General features: G+C 49.9%; 1 pseudogene across 1 annotated transcript in view; it reads left to right on the top strand.

Annotated features, from left to right (window-relative positions):
* The window catches only part of LOC144806303 (uncharacterized), a 337,087-nt pseudogene that overhangs the window by 32,643 nt on the left and 286,679 nt on the right, over window positions 1-17,765 (top strand). The gene's annotated exons all lie outside the window — the stretch shown is intronic.

Below are 17,765 nucleotides of genomic sequence, written 5' to 3'. Positions count from 1 at the left end.
GTCTATTGCTGCACTCCTTTGCTGCGGTCCATTGCTGCAGTCATCCATTGCTGCAGTCCATTGCTGCAGTCCATTGTTGCAGACGTCCGTTGCTGCAGTCGTCCGTTGCTGCAGTCGTCCGTTGCTGAAGTCGTCCATTGCTGCAGTCGTCCATTGCTGCAGTCCATTGCTGCAGTCCATTGCTGCACTCCATTGCTGCAGTCCATTGCTGCAGTCCATTGCTCTCTTTTTATCCGAGGTTGATGTCAGCAGCAAGATGGTTATTAAAATGTGTTCAAGATCAAACTGGAGCCATAGTTTAAAAAACTTTAAAGGGACTGGGCGCTTGTTTCAACATGTAGGGGCTTGATGGGGGAGGGGGCAAGGGAAAGTGGGAATACTATTGGTAATAACTCATCAGGGTTATTGGTGACGCCGTATTCTGTTTTCTGTTACATTTAGTATTGCGAATCTGTTAATGGAGCACCTATCACCGAGACCCAGCACTATATAAATTAGGATACAAATACAGTGATTGTGTTTTATTTAAATGTTATTAAAATATGATTTACTGTCCCACTTTCGCATAAATAAATGTCTGCTACAGCTTCATTTTCTTTTTCTTGTGTGCGTTTGCTTGAAGGGAGGGTGGGTGTAGTTTCTCTTGCCTGTCAGTTGCGTGAAGTCAGAGGGGGCCGCATGCTGTCACTGCTGCCTGGGCCTGGCGTGTAAAGATGGACTTATCTCCGTGGGGCTTCCTTTTTGGTTCATAGCTATAATGGAGTCTAAGTAACTACGTATCTCTGGAATCACCAGGGTTCATCTCTGCGGTTATTTTTCTGCTTTTCTTCTCTGCGCTATTTCTTGGCCAGAGGCAACAATTGTCTAGTTTTTTATGAACCCAATTGTAGCAGGGAGACGTATAGTGTGCACTCTGTCAACATGTGGACAGGCTACTCTCTGTGTTGCTTCGCGTCTAAATGCTGTTATGTTTGGCTTGGTGTACGTTGTGGGAAACATGGCACGCATCTGATGCCTTGGGCAATATTTTATTAAAAATCAAGTATTAAAAGACCTGGGGTGGGGATATCTTGTTGAAGGTTGAACGTCTGCTGTGGCGCAGTCCTGCAGCGTTACTCGGATCTATGTTTACACAGAGCGTCGAGTGATGGGTTCCCTGTCTGTCTCATGTTGCTCTGCTGGTAGCCTCCCCTCACATTCATATGTGAGTCAGAGGGGCATCTGTTCATTGTCATGAGACTCGGGCGTCCGTGGCTGGAATTCCAAAGCACGTCACTCATTATGCCAGACTGAGATGCTGCTTGTTGACGTCATTCTCCAGCGTTTCACTCTCTCGAGGGCCTTCACTCACCTTCCACGTGACACATTCCAAACATGCTCAGAAACACAAACCTGCACCCGGGTCATTTTGGGATTCCTCTTCTTTGCATAAATCAGTACATTTCAAAATCTAAGTATTTTTAGTGTGTGTGTGTTTTATTTTTTCACATACACTGGTAGCTCCTCCCAGTGTTGGTAACCACTGCCAAAACAAGACACACACCACTGTGAGGACTAGCGTGCTATGAGGACCGATTTCCACATGGCATTTGCATGTGTGTGTGTGTGCTAATTACAGCACCCTCTTAACACGTTTGTGCAATCATCCTCTCACTAGCAGGAAAACAAGTCTTGCAAATAAGTAGGAGCAACTATAAAAACAAGCCTTATTCTTGGAGACCTGCAGATTTATTTATTTATTTACTTGGGTGTATAGACCACCAGGCACATCTGCAATTACCCTTGCTTACATTAATAACCCCGCCCCCTTTGTATTCTGTGACACAATTGGCCGCCCCGCTCCCGCCTCCCAGCTGCTCCTCCCTCCCACTTGGCCTCAAATGGAGCCCGCGCAGCGTAGGCGAGTGTGACCTGACCCCAGTACACCCCCACACCGCACGGCCCACCAGCTGTAGGCGCGTCTCTGCCCCAGCGCCACAGGTTCGTCCCTGACCTCGGTGCCCCCTCGCTGCTGCTTGTTTTTTCCTCCCGCTGTTGCCCTCATCTTTGGTATTTCATAATTGTATTGTATTTTAGTGTTTTCTTCTGTCAGTAGTTTTTGTGTTTTTTGTCAATATTGTACCCCTGGTGTGACCTCTCCCCGGTTCCCGCCGCTGCTCCCTCGCGGCCCGCCCCCTTTGTATTCTGTGACCCCATTGGCCGCCGCGCTCCTGCCTCCCAGCTGCTCCTCCCTCCCACTTGGCCTCAAATGGAGCCCGCGCAGTGTAGGCGAGTGTGACCTGACCCCAGGACACCCCCACGCCGCACGGCCCACCAGCTGTCGGTGCCCCCTCGCTGCTGCTCATTTTTTCCTCCCGCTGTTGCCTTAATTTTTGCCATTTCATAATTGTATTGTATTTTAGTGTTTTCTTGTGTCAGTAGTTTTTGCGTTTTTTGTCAATATTGTACCCCTGGTGTGACCCCCCCGCTCCTCGCTTCCCGCCGCTGCTCCGTCGCGGCCCGCCCCCTTTGTATTCTGTGACCCCATTGGCCGCCCCGTTCCTGCCTCCCAGCTTCTCCTCCCTCCCACTTCGCCTCAAATGAAGCCCACGCGTACGAGCAGCGGTCATGCCGAGACCGCGCCCAGCGCCAGGATCCCTGGTCCTCGACGATGCCAACGCACCCGACAAACTTACGACACCACCAGCCTCCACGCACTCAACTCCGGCCGAAACACTGCCTGCTACTAAGCCACCCCGAGGCACACACACGGACCCTTCACCTGCTAAGCCTGCCAATTCACCTGCCTCCGGACCTGCACCACACCCGCCAAGCTGAGCACCAGCAACAACCACCTCAAGTGCATCCTGCTCAACACCCGCTCCGTCCATAGGCACGCCGTGGAACTCTGGAACCTCCTCGACACAACATCACCAGACGTCGTCTTCCTCGCGGAAACCTGGATGAACGCCTCCTCGGCCCCGACATCGCCATAGCCATCCCGGATGGCTACAAGATCACCCGTAGGGACCGCGTCAACCAAACCGGAGGAGGCATCGCCATCATCCACAGAAACACCATCTGCATTACGACCAACTCCGACGACACCCTCACCGCCGCCGAACACCTTCACTTCCAGATCCACACAGACCCCAAGACCACCCTCAGAAGCACCCTCATCTACAGGCCCCCGGGACCACGCACACAATTCAGCGAAGCCATCGCAGACTTCGTCAGTCCACACGCCCTCACCTCCACAGACTACATCCTCCTAGGGGACCTCAACTTCCACCTGGAGAACAACAAGGACTGCAACACCGGCGCCCTGCTGGACAACCTCGCCAACCTCGGACTAAAGCAACTGGTGAACACCCCCACCCACTACGCCGGCCACACACTTGACCCAGTCTTCTCCTCCAGCAAGCACATCTCCTTCAGCCACTCCACCGGACTACACTGGACAGACCACAGCTGCGTCCACTTCAACTTCAGGAGAACCACGACCCCCCACCACCCTCAACAGGTTCCCCGCAGAAGCTGGACCAAGCTCACCGCCGACCAGCTTGCCACCACCCTCAGCCAGAACCCGCCCACCAACACGACGGACCCAGACGAAGCAGCCCGCAACCTCACACAGTGGCTCACCGACTGCGCCGACGAACTCGCACCACTGTTTCTGGCACATGTGCAACCCAGAAAAACATTCTTCCACCTCTAAAGTGGCAACTCTGGACAATTTGGAGGCAGTCTCTAGAACAGGAGCTGCTGTCACAAGTGAAAGATATAATTGCAAACAATAAGTGCCAGGAAAGGAGGAAGTCATTTGCAGAGACCCAAACAACAAGAGGCCCATTCAACTGGCAAGTTTTCATTCAGATGATGTTCGGTTGTTTTAGCTCTGCTGCTCTTTTCACGTTCTCCCAAACTGCTTTAATCTCTTGTTTTTATCTTGGTTAACCGAGTTTGTGGAAGATGATAGTTAAACACTTGTCCTTCAGAAGAACAAAGCTGAATGTGTTAACTTAAAGCGGCGGATTGCAACTCAGTTCGTACATGGCCTAATCAGTGGCATGAATGCATCTTTGCCGAGTAGTAGTTTACCATAAACTGCTCAGCGAGTCATCAAGTTGCCTGAGCATGACCCATTAATGCAGTGGATAGTAATGTAGCTCAGTGGGCTAGTGTGCATACTTTAGAAAAATTCTGTCTGAAGTGCAGGCTCAAAATCAATGTAGAGTAAGGAAGCAAGGGTGTTTGGGCTGCAAAGTATGTATAATGAGGATGGTGAAGATTGGGATCTAGGCCTCATCACAGCCAAGAGGCTGCTCACCAAACACTGGAAAAAGAGAGAACCACCAGTCACTAAATATTGGTATGCTTCCTTCACAAACTTGGCCAGGGCAGAAAGTGTGGCACTGCACCGAGAAGAGATAGCGGGCTTAAGACAAATCCCCATTGCACAACCCTGGGATGACATCATGAGATCCCTACAGAGAGAGGGCACGACCAGAGGGCTCGCATAGGGGTCGCCACACGAAGGGAAACACGGATGGAGTAACTATGGAGACGCCAAGGACACGGACAGTACTCCCCACTCACGACACTCACACACCCGGAGCACCGGAGACGCGGCGGTTACAGACCGGAGGAGGCTTGCCTTCCCCCCAGCCGCCCTGACCAATGACTGTACCACACGCCCGACACGCTGACCGAGGGTCCGGACGGCCACCCACACGGAGAAACGTTAGTCCATAAACTGTTACACCACATTCCTGGCCCCCTTAACCGGCATCGCTCCCTCACATGCACTCTCCCACCCCGCCCCCCTCCCGCATGAATCCCCCCGTTCACCCTATATTTTTCTTTTGGTTTCTCGTCTCCCGTACATAGCCCTCTCTTACCCAAACGCCCCACCCGGGAAACACATTTGGACGCCTGACCGGCCACGAGGCCGGACATACGTTGCGTCTTCTCAATATACACTCAGGCTATATCCTTTATCCATATGATACATAACACAATGCATAGACAACACGTGGGGCCTTGCCGTTCTAACCGGATGGCGTGAACTACGACGAGGATAGACCGAGCACGGGTATTAACCACCTCTATTCCACCGCAACGCTCACATGGTCTGCCCGCAAACTTTATAGGTTTCAGTACAATAGACACTGAAATGATCCTCGACGACACAGCCAACAATTTGGGACACGCCGTTGAGACCTGTTCGGCTTATTGAGTTAAAACGTTTACTCTTTATAAAAAGATAAAACAAGACGTCATTTGAATGTATAATTGTACTAAGAGCATACGTGATGAGAAGGAAACATTTAATGACTTATATTTTAGGGTCACGGTCGAAGGTAGCATGTACCTTCCTTTTTATGACTGTTTGCCAATATGATACACCGTACTGATGCAGCCGGCCCGCAGGGTTGTAGGCTCTGCTATGTGTATTGCTCTATTGAATACCAATAAACGTCTTACAAAAAAAAATAAAAAATGAGAATGGTGAAGATTATAATCCTAGAAAGGATGTTAGTGGGGCTAATGCGCCTGCTTTGCACATATCGACTTCTGCTATTCTCGGTTCCCGTATCAAAAATATGTGTGCTGCGAAGATCTGTAATATGTTGGTTTAAGTCCTTTTAAGTCAGCTCATTGGGTTAATGCAGGTTTTGCAGAGATTATTTTTATGGATAGTTCACAAATACCAGTGTCAGAAAATACTTGAGCAGGAGGTGTCTGCTGTGACAGTCTTTACTCAATTTGCATATCAGAGATTTGATTGTAATGCACGCTCACTGTTATCATTTTAAGGGCAATACAACTAAAGTTTATCAGCGGTGACAGAGCAGCAACAGGTCTCGCATTTACACAAGTTTGAGCTATTGGCATTGTAAATGAGAATGCCTTTCATTTATGTTTTGGTTTTTGAAACATAAATAAAACGCATTGTGATTTGTAATGTCAATAGCTCAAACACGCGTAAATACAAGACCTATTGCATTGCAAATGCAATAGGTCTCGCATTTGCGAGAGATTAAGCTATTGGCATTGTAAATGACAATGCCTTTTATTGATCTGTTTTGGTTTCAAATCCAACACATAAATAAAAGGTTTGTCATTTACAATGCCATTAGCTCTAACTTTTGCAAATGCGAGACCTATTGCATTGTAAATGCTTGTTTAAATTTAGGAACTAGGACTTGTTTTGCTACTGTGGACCGAAGAGTCCTTCCAGGAACATATCATTTGAATCTTTGACTCAGATGGTCGGGCCAATTCCATTGAGGGCTTTAAATGCCATACAGAGGCCCATAAAGCGTACCCTTTCTTTCACAGGGAGCCAGTGTAGTTGTATTCGTTCTTTTTTGACAAAATGTAGGTGTCCCTGTTAACAACCTGGCCGCCGTGTTTTGTGTGATCTGAAGCCTGTTAATGTGCTGTTTTTGGGCATTCGGACAGAGGCTGGTGCAATAATCCAGATGTGCCATAACAAGTGCCGTGACCACCGTCCTGAGACTTTCTTCTGGAAGATAAAGCTTTATTTTTCTTATGATTCTGAGTATCAGAAAACAAGCTGACACCACCGTGCTTATGTGGTCACTAAACGTAAGTTTGTTATGCACGAACACTCACAGATTTGTTGCTTTCCCGGGGGGGGCAGGGCAAATACCAAAATCTTCTGGTCACGAGTCTGGTGTCCATAGGTGTGGGTTATTCCCGAATATGATGACTTCTGTTTTGCTTGAATTTAGTTTCAAGCAGTTGGTCGACATCCACCCTGAGATGGATTTCATACAATCATGAAAACATGCCCCAGTTTCCTTTTTATCCCCATCTCTAAGAGATAAGAAAATTTGAGTGTCGTCCACATAGGAGGTTAGTTGGAAGCCAAAGGACCTTATTAAACATACCAGAGTTATAACGTACACATTAAAAAGTGTCTGGCTTAACGATGAGCCCTGAGGCACCCCACAAGAGAGGGAAAACGGCTTTGACATGTTGTCGTCCAGATCAACTGTTTGTGTTCTTTCAGATAGAAAGGACTGCAGGAGAAGCAGCACCCTGTACCCCTGCTTCAGACAGCCGGTCCATCAGAACTTCATGATGGACCGTGTCAAAGGCCGCTGACAAATCTAGCATAATCAGTATTGCCTTGCCTCCACAGTCCAAGGCCTCCCTCACTTCCTCTGTAGATTTAATTAAGGCCAGCTCCGTGCTGTGTTTGCCTCTAAACCAGTATTGAGACTGGTCGAGTAGATTATTGGTTCGAAGAAATAAATCGAGCTGGGTATTCATAGCTTTGTAAGCAATTTTTGCAGGAGGCGGAATCCGTGAAATTGCCCTATAACTACTTGGGTCCTTAGGAACCAGAGTTGTTTTTTTTAATAGAGGGAGGATAGAGGCCTTCTTCCAGTCCCTGGGAAATATGCCGGTGGTGAATATGGTGTTGAGCAAAGGGGTAAGAGCTGACCCTACGACTTCCGGGATTAATTTCAATACAAACGCCGGACATGGGTCTATTGACCCTGATCGAAAAGAGTTCAAAAGATTGATTGAGTCTGATGTTTCTAGCAATGAGAATGTATCTAAAACTGGTGTAGGGCTGGGTCTATTAGGTTCTATTTTAGGTGGCTGCACTCTTTCACCTTTTTGGGCTAAAGTGAATGTAGAAAAAATAAATTCTACCTTTTGTTGCAAAAAAGGAGCCAATTTTTCGCACAATTCAGGAATACTTAAGCTCTTATGGGCTGGTGCGGCAAGTTTTTTAATACTTTTTAAGAGTTCTTTGAGACTGGATTTAGCTCGAGAAATTAGTTTTTCTTTTTTGTTTCCAGCAATAGTTCCTTATAGATTCTGAGACTGTGCTTATACAGTTCTCTATCCTTGCTTTTATACCCTTTCCTCCATGCCCCATATAATCTTTTACAGGCTGTTTCAGGTTTTTTAAATCACCTGAGTACCAGGGGGCTGAGGTTTGGCCCCGTTTAGGGGTCCAGTGTTTAACCGGAACTAATTTATTGCATGCCACGTCTATCCAATCTGTATAGGCCGACGTAGCCTCGTCCACCCGCGAGGGGAGAGGGTGCAAGGTTCTCTTCAAACAATCTGCATTTTTCCAGGCTCTTTTCGCAATCTTCCTTATGGGTTCAGGCCTCGGTTGAAGGCCTTTTGACCCTTTCGGTTCAAATAAAATGGCACTGTGATCGGACCATGCCAATGGGAGTAGCACAGTGTAGGTCAGATTTTGATTATTTTATATGCATAGTTCAGTAGGTTAATGCGCCTCCTGCAGAGAGTTAGTCAGCATATTACAGGACTGTATTTTATATGGAGAGCTCAATGGTTTTATGCACCTCCTGCAAAGAGTCTGTTAGCATATCACAGGGCTGTATTTTATATGGATAGCTCAATGGGTTACTGCGCCTCCTGCAGAGAGTCTACCAGCATATTACAGGACTGTATTTTATATGGAGAGCTCAGTGTGTTAATGCGCCTCCTGCAGAGAGTCAGCTGCATATTACAGGACTGTATTTTATACGGATAGCTCAGTGGGTCAATGTGCCTCCTGTAAAGACTCCGTCAGCATATTACTGGACTGTATTTTATATGGATAGTTCAGTGGGTTAATGTGCCTCCTGCAAAGAGTCTGTCAGCATATTATAGGTCTGTATTTTATATGGATACCCCAGTGGGTTAATGCGCCTCCTGCAGAGAGTCTGTCAACATATCACAGGACTGTATTTTATATGGAGAACTCAGTGGGTTAATGTGCCTCCTGCAGAGAGTCTGTTAGCATATTACAGGACTGTATTTTATACGTATAGCTCAGTGGGTTAATGCACCTCCTGCAGAGAGTCTGCCAGCATATTACAAGACTGTATTTTATATGGATAGTTCAGTGGGTTAATGTGCCTCCTGCCTAGAGTCTGCCAGCATATTGCAGGAGTGTATTTTATATGGATAGCTCAGTGGGTTAATACGCCTCCTGTACAGAGTCTGTCAGCATATTACAGGGCTGTATTTGATATGGATAGTTCAGTGGGTTAATGCGCCTCCTGCAGAGAGTCTGCTGCATATTACGGAACTATATTTTATACTGATAGCTCAGTGGGTTAATGTCCATTGCTGCAGTCGTCCATAGCTGCACTCCATAGCTGCACTCCATTGCAGCACTCCATTGCAGCACTCCATTGCTGCACTCCATTGCTGCTTTCCATGGCTGCACGCACTCCATTGCTGCACTCCGTTGCTGCACTCCTTTGCTACAGTCCATTGCTTCAGTCCATTGCTGCAGTCGCCCATTGCTGCACTCCATTGCTGCAGTCGTCCTTGCTGCAGTTGTCCATTGTTGCGGTCCATTTCTGCAGTCGTCCATTGTTGCACTCCATTGCTGCGGTCCATTACTGTGATCCATGGCGGCATGACTTACTGGCCTGCTGCGCGCTTGCGTTGACTCGCTATTGCCCTTCTGATGGCTTTTCTGATTTTAACCTTTTAAAATATATATTTGCATCCGCTTCAATCGCGCTGTGCGAGTACAGGACGCAGGCGCTTTTGACCTTGTAGATACATTGGGAATTTTAAGTAGAGCTTACCTGCACTATAATGGTTGGGCACCCGCACTTTGCATGACAGCGGGATATCTAGGGCGTGCTGGGTCCGCTTTGCACCGTTTTGGCCGCCATATTGGGTGTGGGTTTCCAGGAGGTGACAATTCCTAGGCGCCATCTTGGCTGAGGGGCCAGCGGCTTGCCCTCACAGGACTTCTTCGATCTACGGTACTTAAGATGGACACCTCCCAAGCACGCAGCGTAGGCGCGCAGAGGGCGCAACGTAGGCGCGCCAGAGGTAAGCCCGTTTGCGCCCATTAGCGCACAGGTTGCGCCCATTAGCGCACAGGTTGCGCCGGGCGCCGGGAAAGCTGCCTCTCTGTCTCTTACTCATTCTACTTATTCGAGAGATGAGCTTATAAGTTTGGACCCCCGTTCTATATCGAGCCGCCAGCCTCACACCATTGCTAGCCGTCTGGAGCCCCTGTCCTGTGGCTTGCTCAACGTTAGATCTCTCAGCAAGCATCACGTGGAAATTGCACTACTCATTGAGTCTTATGAGTTAGTTGTGCTTTTCATGACAGAGACATGGACCAGAGCGGATAGTGCAGTGGAATTGGGCCTTGCCTGTCCCCCGGGCTATACAATCAGACACAACCCTCGTGTAGGGACTAGAGGAGGTGGCGTAGGTTTCATTTTTAGGGAAGCATTGGATATCTCCCAGCTGGAGACTAAGGAAATCCCGGGTTGTGAACTAATGGGCTTCTCCTTAACCACTTGGATGCTAAGGTGTTTTATGGCTTCGCATGTAATTTCCATTGAAATCAATGGAAACTCCATGACGAGTTACCCTTGTCATTAGCACTGAAGGGGTTAAAAGGACAAGGAGGCGTCCTATATTCCGGGCTGCTGTGCTATAGACCCCCGGCCTATACCCTGTCAGCCGTGCCTGAGCTGGTAGATCTGATTTACGATCTTTCCAACTCCCATGCCAGGACTATGTTTCTGGGAGACTTTAATCTGTGGCGGGATGGGTCTACAGACCTAGCTTACAAAGATCTGGTCCAGGCCTGTTGTAATATCCAGCTGCAGCAGCTGGTACTCTCCCAGACTCACTCAAAGGGTCACGCCCTGGACTTGATCTTTGCAGATGCTAGTCGGGTGACTTTACGGAACATCATTCCTCAATGCTGGACGGACCATGCTCTTGTCCACTTCTCTCTTCAACTCCCTGTCGATATACTGAAGAGTGGCAGTACAGGAGCTACTACTAAGTTTGGTAGGCAATGGTCAAGGCTCCTGAAACAGTCGAGCCTGCCAACTCTGCTTTCAGAGGGTTTTTCCTTTGGAGGCAGTGTTGAGGAGAGTTACGAGATCCTTAGCCAGCAAATTTCTGACTCATTGGCTGAACTGGCTCCTTTGCGGATAACCAGGGACAGGGCTAAACATGCCATGCCTTGGTTTTCTAAGGAGCTTCTTCAGCTGAAACTCCAGTGTAAACGGGCGGAGCGTGCCTGGAGGAAACCGTATCTTGAGTCAGATAAGGCTTTCTTTAAACAGGCATTGTCGGTTTATAAAGCGCAGATTAAGTGTGCCAAGGCCAGATTTCTGGAGGAGACGCTATCGCTAGCAGTGAACAAATCCCAGGCCTTGTTTAGGATCGTTAAGGATCTTTCTCGTCCTGCCTGTGTTACTAATGACATTCCGGCCTCTCAATCGTTATGCGACTCTCTGGCAAAGGCCTTTGAGGACAAGATTGCTTCCATCTTGAGCAATCTGGGTACTTCGTCCATCCTTGATCCCCAGTCTACGCCTAATTCTGTACTGGTGACCACCCCCAGGACCCTGGAGGTGGATGGAAGGCAAGCTCGGTTGAACAGCTTCCCCCTCCCGTCCTTTGAGGATTTTTGCTCACTGGCCGACGGGGTCTCTTCGGGTTCTCCCTTTGACCCGTTACCACATACATTTTGGAAACTGTTCCATGAGGAGCTCTCCCCCCCCCCTTCATGCCATCTGTTGTCAGTCCCTCAGTACCGCTCGGGTTCAGGATTGTTGGACGTTGGCCGTGGTATCTCCGCTTTTGATGAAGGATACGCTGGATCCTACTTGTTCAGCGAACTACAGGCCTATTTCATTGCTTCCTTTCCCAATGAAGATCTTGGAGAAGCTGGCTACTAAACATCTGTCCAGCTTTATAGAGACCAACACCTGTCTGGACGTGGCTCAGTTTGGCTTTAGTCCAGCCCACGGTACTGAGTCCGCACTGGTGACCGCTTTGGATGACCTTCGTTCGCGTGTCGACCTTGGTCGAGCAGCCTTTCTAGTGCTGCTCGACATGTCGGCCGCGTTCGATACGGTCAGTCATGCCATTCTGGTCAGGAGACTAGAGGAAATTGGGGTGTCCGGCCTGGCTCTGGACTGGTTGGTCTCTTATCTCGGTAATAGACACCAGGTGGTAGCCTTGCCGCCCTATCGATCTGACATCAAAAAAGTGGGGCAGGGCGTACCCCAAGGGTCGGCCATTAGCCCTATTCTTTTTAATCTATACCTCCGTCCCCATGTCAGGCTGATTAAGTCCTTCGGCATCGCGGTCATCAATTACGCCGATGACACGCAACTTATCTTCTCTTTTGAGAGTAGGGATGCTGTGTCTCAGGAGACCTTCCACCGCTGTATGACAGCTACCGCGGATTGGTTGAGTCAAAACTCCCTGCAATTTAACAGCTCAAAAACTGAGGTACTGCACTGTTCGATGGATCGCTACCCTCGGCCTCTGCCACTGGATTTTTGGCCTTCTTCCTCCCAGGGCACTGTGTTGGCGGCAGATTCTGTTCGAAATCTGGGTGTGATGTTCGAATATAACTTACTGTTAGACACGTTTGTGAGCAAAACTGTGGCTACTTGTATGATGCTGCTCCGCACATTGCGGAAGATCCTTCCTTTGCTCCCGGGTCACGCCCGATCAGAGGTAGTGCGTAGTATCATCTTAAGCAGGCTTGATTACTGCAACGCCCTACTTCTGGGTGTGCCTGTTACCCTGGTGGGTAAACTGCAGCGAGTACTGAACATGGCTGCTAAGCTGGCTCTTTCTCGACGGCGTTCTGATTCCTCTTCCTTGGCGCTCATGGACCTTCACTGGTTGCCAATCCTCCAGCGCATTGATTTTAAAGCATTATGTCTAGTAGTTAGGGCCCTTCATGGTCAGGGGCGGCCTCCGCTGCAGGCGATGTTTTCCTGGTATACGCCTACCAGATCTCTTCGTTCTTCGTCAGCCTGCTTGGTGGTAATCTCTAAAATTTTGAGGACTCGGATGGGCGGACGCTCCTTTAGATTTACCGCAGCTAAACGGTGGAATTCTTTACCCCTACCGCTGAGAAATATGGGGGACCTCTCCTCCTTTAAAAAAGCATCAAAAACATACCTCTTTCCTAGGACAGTGTAAAGACTGTGGCAGTGTAACATTGCGTATGGTTGGTCAAAAGTCAAAAGCGCCAGGATACCCTTTGGGTGACAGTCTCTGTGCTATATAAATATGCCATACATACATACACTCCATTGCTGCAGTCGTCCATTGCTTCAGTCCATTGCTGCAGTCGTCCATTGCTGCAGTTGTCCATTGCTGCAGTCGTCCATTGCTGCAGTCCATTGCTGCACTAGTCCATTGCTGCGGTCGTCCATTGCTGCAGTCGTCCATTGCTGCGGTCGTCCATTGCTGCAGTCCATTGCTGCAGTCGTCCATTGCTGCGGTCGTCCATTGCTGCGGTCGTCCATTGCTGCGGTCGTCCATTGCTGCAGTCGTCCATTGCTGCAGTCGTCCATTGCTGCAGTCGTCCATTGCTGCAGTCGTCCATTGCTGCAGTCGTCCATTGCTGCAGTCGTCCATTGCTGCAGTCGTCCATTGCTGCAGTCCATTGCTGCACTAGTCCATTGCTGCGGTCGTCTATTGCTGCAGTCGTCCATTGCTGCAGTCCATTGCTGCGGTCGTCCATTGCTGCAGTCGTCCATTGCTGCAGTCCATTGCTGCAGTCCATTGCTGCGGTCGTCCATTGCTGCGGTCGTCCATTGCTGCAGTCGTCCATTGCTGCAGTCCATTGCTGCAGTCGTCCATTGCTGCAGTCGTCCATTGCTGCAGTCGTCCATTGCTGCAGTCCATTGCTGCACTAGTCCATTGCTGCGGTCGTCCATTGCTGCAGTCGTCCATTGCTGCAGTCCATTGCTGCAGTCCATTGCTGCAGTCCATTGCTGCAGTCCATTGCTGAGGTCTATTGCTGCACTCCTTTGCTGCACTCCTTTGCTGCAGTCGTCCATTGCTGCAGGTCATTGTTGCAGACGTCCGTTGCTGCAGTCGTCCATTGCTGCAGTCCATTGCTGCACTCCTTTGCTGCGGTCCATTGCTGTGGTCCATTGCTGCAGTCCATAGCTGCACTCCATTGCTACGGTCCATTGCTGCACTCCATTGCTGCACTCCATTCCTCTCTTTTTATCCGAGGTTGATGTCAGCAGCAAGATGGTTATTAAAATGTGTTCAAGATCAAACTGGAGCCATAGTTTAAAAAACTTTAAAGGGGCTGAGTGCTTGTTTCAACATGTAGGGGCTTGATGGGGGAGGGGGCAAGGGAAAGTGGGAATACTATTGGTAATAACTCATCAGGGTTATGGGTGACGCCGTATTCTGTTTTCTGTTACATTTAGTATTGCGAATCTGTTAATGGAGCACCTATCAACAAGACCCAGCACTATATAAATTAGGATACAAATACAGTAATTGTGTTTTATTTTAATTTTATTAAAATATGATTTACTGTCCCACTTTCGCATAAATAAATGTCTGCTATAGCTTCATTTTCTTTTTCTTGTGTGCGTTTGCTCGAAGGTAGGGTGGGTGTAGTTTCTCTTGCCTGTCAGTTGCGTGAAGTCAGAGGGGGCCGCATGCTGTCACTGCTGCCTGGGCCTGGCGTGTAAAGATGGACTCATCTCCGTGGTGCTTCCTTTTTGGTTCATAGCTATAATGGAGTCTAAGTAACTACGTATCTCTGGAATCACCAGGGTTCATCTCTGCAGTTATTGTTCTGCTTTTATTCGCTGCGCTATTTCTTGGCCAGAGGCAACAATTGTCTTGTTTTTTATGAACCTAATTGTAGCAGGGAGACGTATAGTGTGCACTCTGTCAACATGTGGACAGGCTACTCTGTGTTGCTTCTGGTCTAAATGCTGTTATATTTGGCTTGGTATACGTTGTGGGAAACATGGCACGCATCTGATGCCTTGGGCAATATTTTATTAAAAATCAAGTATTAAAAGACCTGGGGTGGGGATATCTTGTTGGAGGTTGAACGTCTGCTGTGGCGCAGTCCTGCAGCGTTACTCGATCTATGTTTACACAGAGCTTCGAGTGATGGGTTCCCTGTTTGTCGCATGTTGTGCTGCTGGTAGCCTCCCCTCACATTCATATGTGTGTCAGAGGGGCATCAGTTCGTTGTCATGAGACTCGGGCGTCCGTGGCAGGAATTCCAAGGCACAACACTCATTATGCCAGACTGAGATGCTGCTTGTTGACATCCTTCTCCAGCTTTTCACTCCCTCGAGGGCCTTCACTCACCTTCCACGTGACACATTCCAAACATGCGAGGAAACACAAACCTGCACCCGGGTCATTTTGGGATTCCTCTTCTTTGCATAAATCAGTACATTTCAAAATCTAAGTATTTTTAGTGTGTGTGTGTTTTATTTTTTCACATACACTGGTAGCTCCTCCCAGTGTTGGTAACCACTGACAAAACAAGACACACACCACTGTGAGGACTAGCGTGCTATGAGGACCGATTTCCACATGGCATTTGCATGTGTGTGTGTGTGCTAATTACAGCAGCCTCTTAACACATTTGTGCAATCAGCCTCTCACTAGCAGGAAAACAAGTCTTGCAAATAAGTAGGAGCAACTATAAAAACAAGCCTTATTCTTGGAGACCTGCAGATTTATTTATGTATTTACTTGGGTGTATAGACCACCAGGCACATCTGCAATTGCCCTTGCTTACATTAATAACCCTGCCCCCTTTGTATTCTGTGACCCCATTGGCTGCCCCGCTCCCGCCTCCCAGCTGCTCCTCCCTCCCACTTGGCCTCGAATGGAGCCCGCGCGGCGTAGGCGAGTGTGACCTGACCCCAGTGCACCCCCAACACCACACGGCCCACCAGCTGTAGGCGCGTCTGTCTCAGCGCCACAGGTTCGTCCTTGACCTCGGTGCCCCCTCGCTGCTGCTCGTTTTTTCCTCCCGCTGTTGCCCTCATCCTTGCCATTTCATAATTGTATTGTATTTTAGTGTTTTCTTCTGTCAGTAGTTTTTGTGTTTTTTGTCAATATTGTACCCCTGGTGTGACCGCTCCCCGCTTCCCGCCGCTGCTCCCTCGCGGCCCGCCCCCTTTGTATTCTGTGACCCCATTGGCCGCCCCGCTCCCAGCTGCTCCTCCCTCCCACTTCGCCTCAAATGAAGCCCGCACGTATGCGCAGCGGTCACGCCGATTGTGCGCCGAGACCTCGCCCAGCGCTAGGACCCCTGGTCCTCGACGATGCCAACGCACCCGACGAACTTACGACACCGCCACCCTCCACGCACTCAACGCCGCCCGAAACACCGCCTGCTACCAGGCCACCCCGAGGCGCACACACGGACCCTTCACCTGCCAAGCCTGCCAATTCACCTGCCGCCGGACTTGCACCGCACCCGCCAAGCTGAGCACCAGCAACAACCACCTCAAGTACACCCGCTCCGTCCACAGGCACGCCGTGGAACTCTGGAACCTCCTCGACACAACATCACCAGACATCGTCTTCCTCACGGAAACCTGGATGAACGCCTCCTCGGCCCCCGACATCGCCATAGCCATCCCGGATGGCTACAAGATCACCCAGAGGGACCGCATCAACCAAACCGGAGGAGGCATCGCCATCGTCCACAGAAACACCATCCGCATCACAACCAACTCCGACGACACCCTCACCGCCGCCGAACACCTTCACTTCCAGATCCACACAGACCCCAAGACCACCCTCAGAGGCACCCCCATCTACAGACCCCCGGGACCACGCACACAATTCAGCGAAACCATCGCAGACTTCGTCAGTCCACACGACCTCACCTCCACAGACAACATCCTCCTAGGGGACCTCAACTTCCACCTGGAGACCAACAAGGACTGCAACACCACCGCCCTGCTGGACAACCTCGCCAACCTCAGACTCAAGCAACTAGTGAACACCCCCACCCACTACGCCGGCCACACGCTTGACCCCATCTTCTCCTCCAGCAAGCACATCTCCTTCAGCCACTCCACCGGACTACACTGGACAGACCACAGCTGCGTCCACTTCAACTTTAGGAGAACCACAACCCACCACCACCCGCAACAGTTTCCCCGCAGAAGCTGGACCAAGATCACCGCCGACCAGCTCGCCACCACCCTCAGCCAGAACCCGCCCACCAACACGACGGACCCCGACGAAGCAGCCCGCAACCTCACACAGTGGCTCACCGACTGCGCCGACGAACTCGCACCACTAAAGAACCCTCCCAGCAGACCCGGCAGCAGGAAAGTCTTGTGGTTTACCAACGACCTCAAAAACTCCAAGAAAACCTGCCGCACCCTCGAGAAAGCCTGGCGTAACGACCATACAGCAGAACACATGACAGCCCTCAAGAACGCCACCCACAAACACCACCAGCTGATCCGCACCACCAAGAAGACAGCATTCAAAGAACGACTGGACAACAACACCCACAACAGCAAGGAGCTCTTCAGCATCGTTAAAGTGCTCTTCAACCCCAGCGCCTGCAACACCAACATCACTCCCTCGCAAGACCTCAAGACCACCCTCAGAGGCACCCTCATCTACAGACCCCCGGGACCACGCACACAATTCAGCGAAGCCATCGCAGACTTCGTCAGTCCACACGCCCTCACCTCCACAGACTACATCCTCCTAGGGGACCTCAACTTCCACCTGGAGAACAACAAGGACTGCAACACCGCCGCCCTGCTGGACAACCTCGCCAACCTCGGACTCAAGCAACTAGTGAACACCCCCACCCACTACGCCGGCCACACGCTTGACCCCATCTTCTCCTCCAGCAAGCACATCTCCTTCAGCCACTCCACCGGACTACACTGGACAGACCACAGCTGCGTCCACTTCAACTTCAGGAGAACCACAACCCACCACCACCC

This window comes from Lissotriton helveticus (assembly GCF_964261635.1).
Source record: "Lissotriton helveticus chromosome 1_1 unlocalized genomic scaffold, aLisHel1.1 SUPER_1_unloc_6, whole genome shotgun sequence".
Taxonomy (NCBI): Eukaryota; Metazoa; Chordata; class Amphibia; order Caudata; family Salamandridae; genus Lissotriton; species Lissotriton helveticus.
This window is presented reverse-complemented; position numbering and strand designations above follow the sequence as displayed.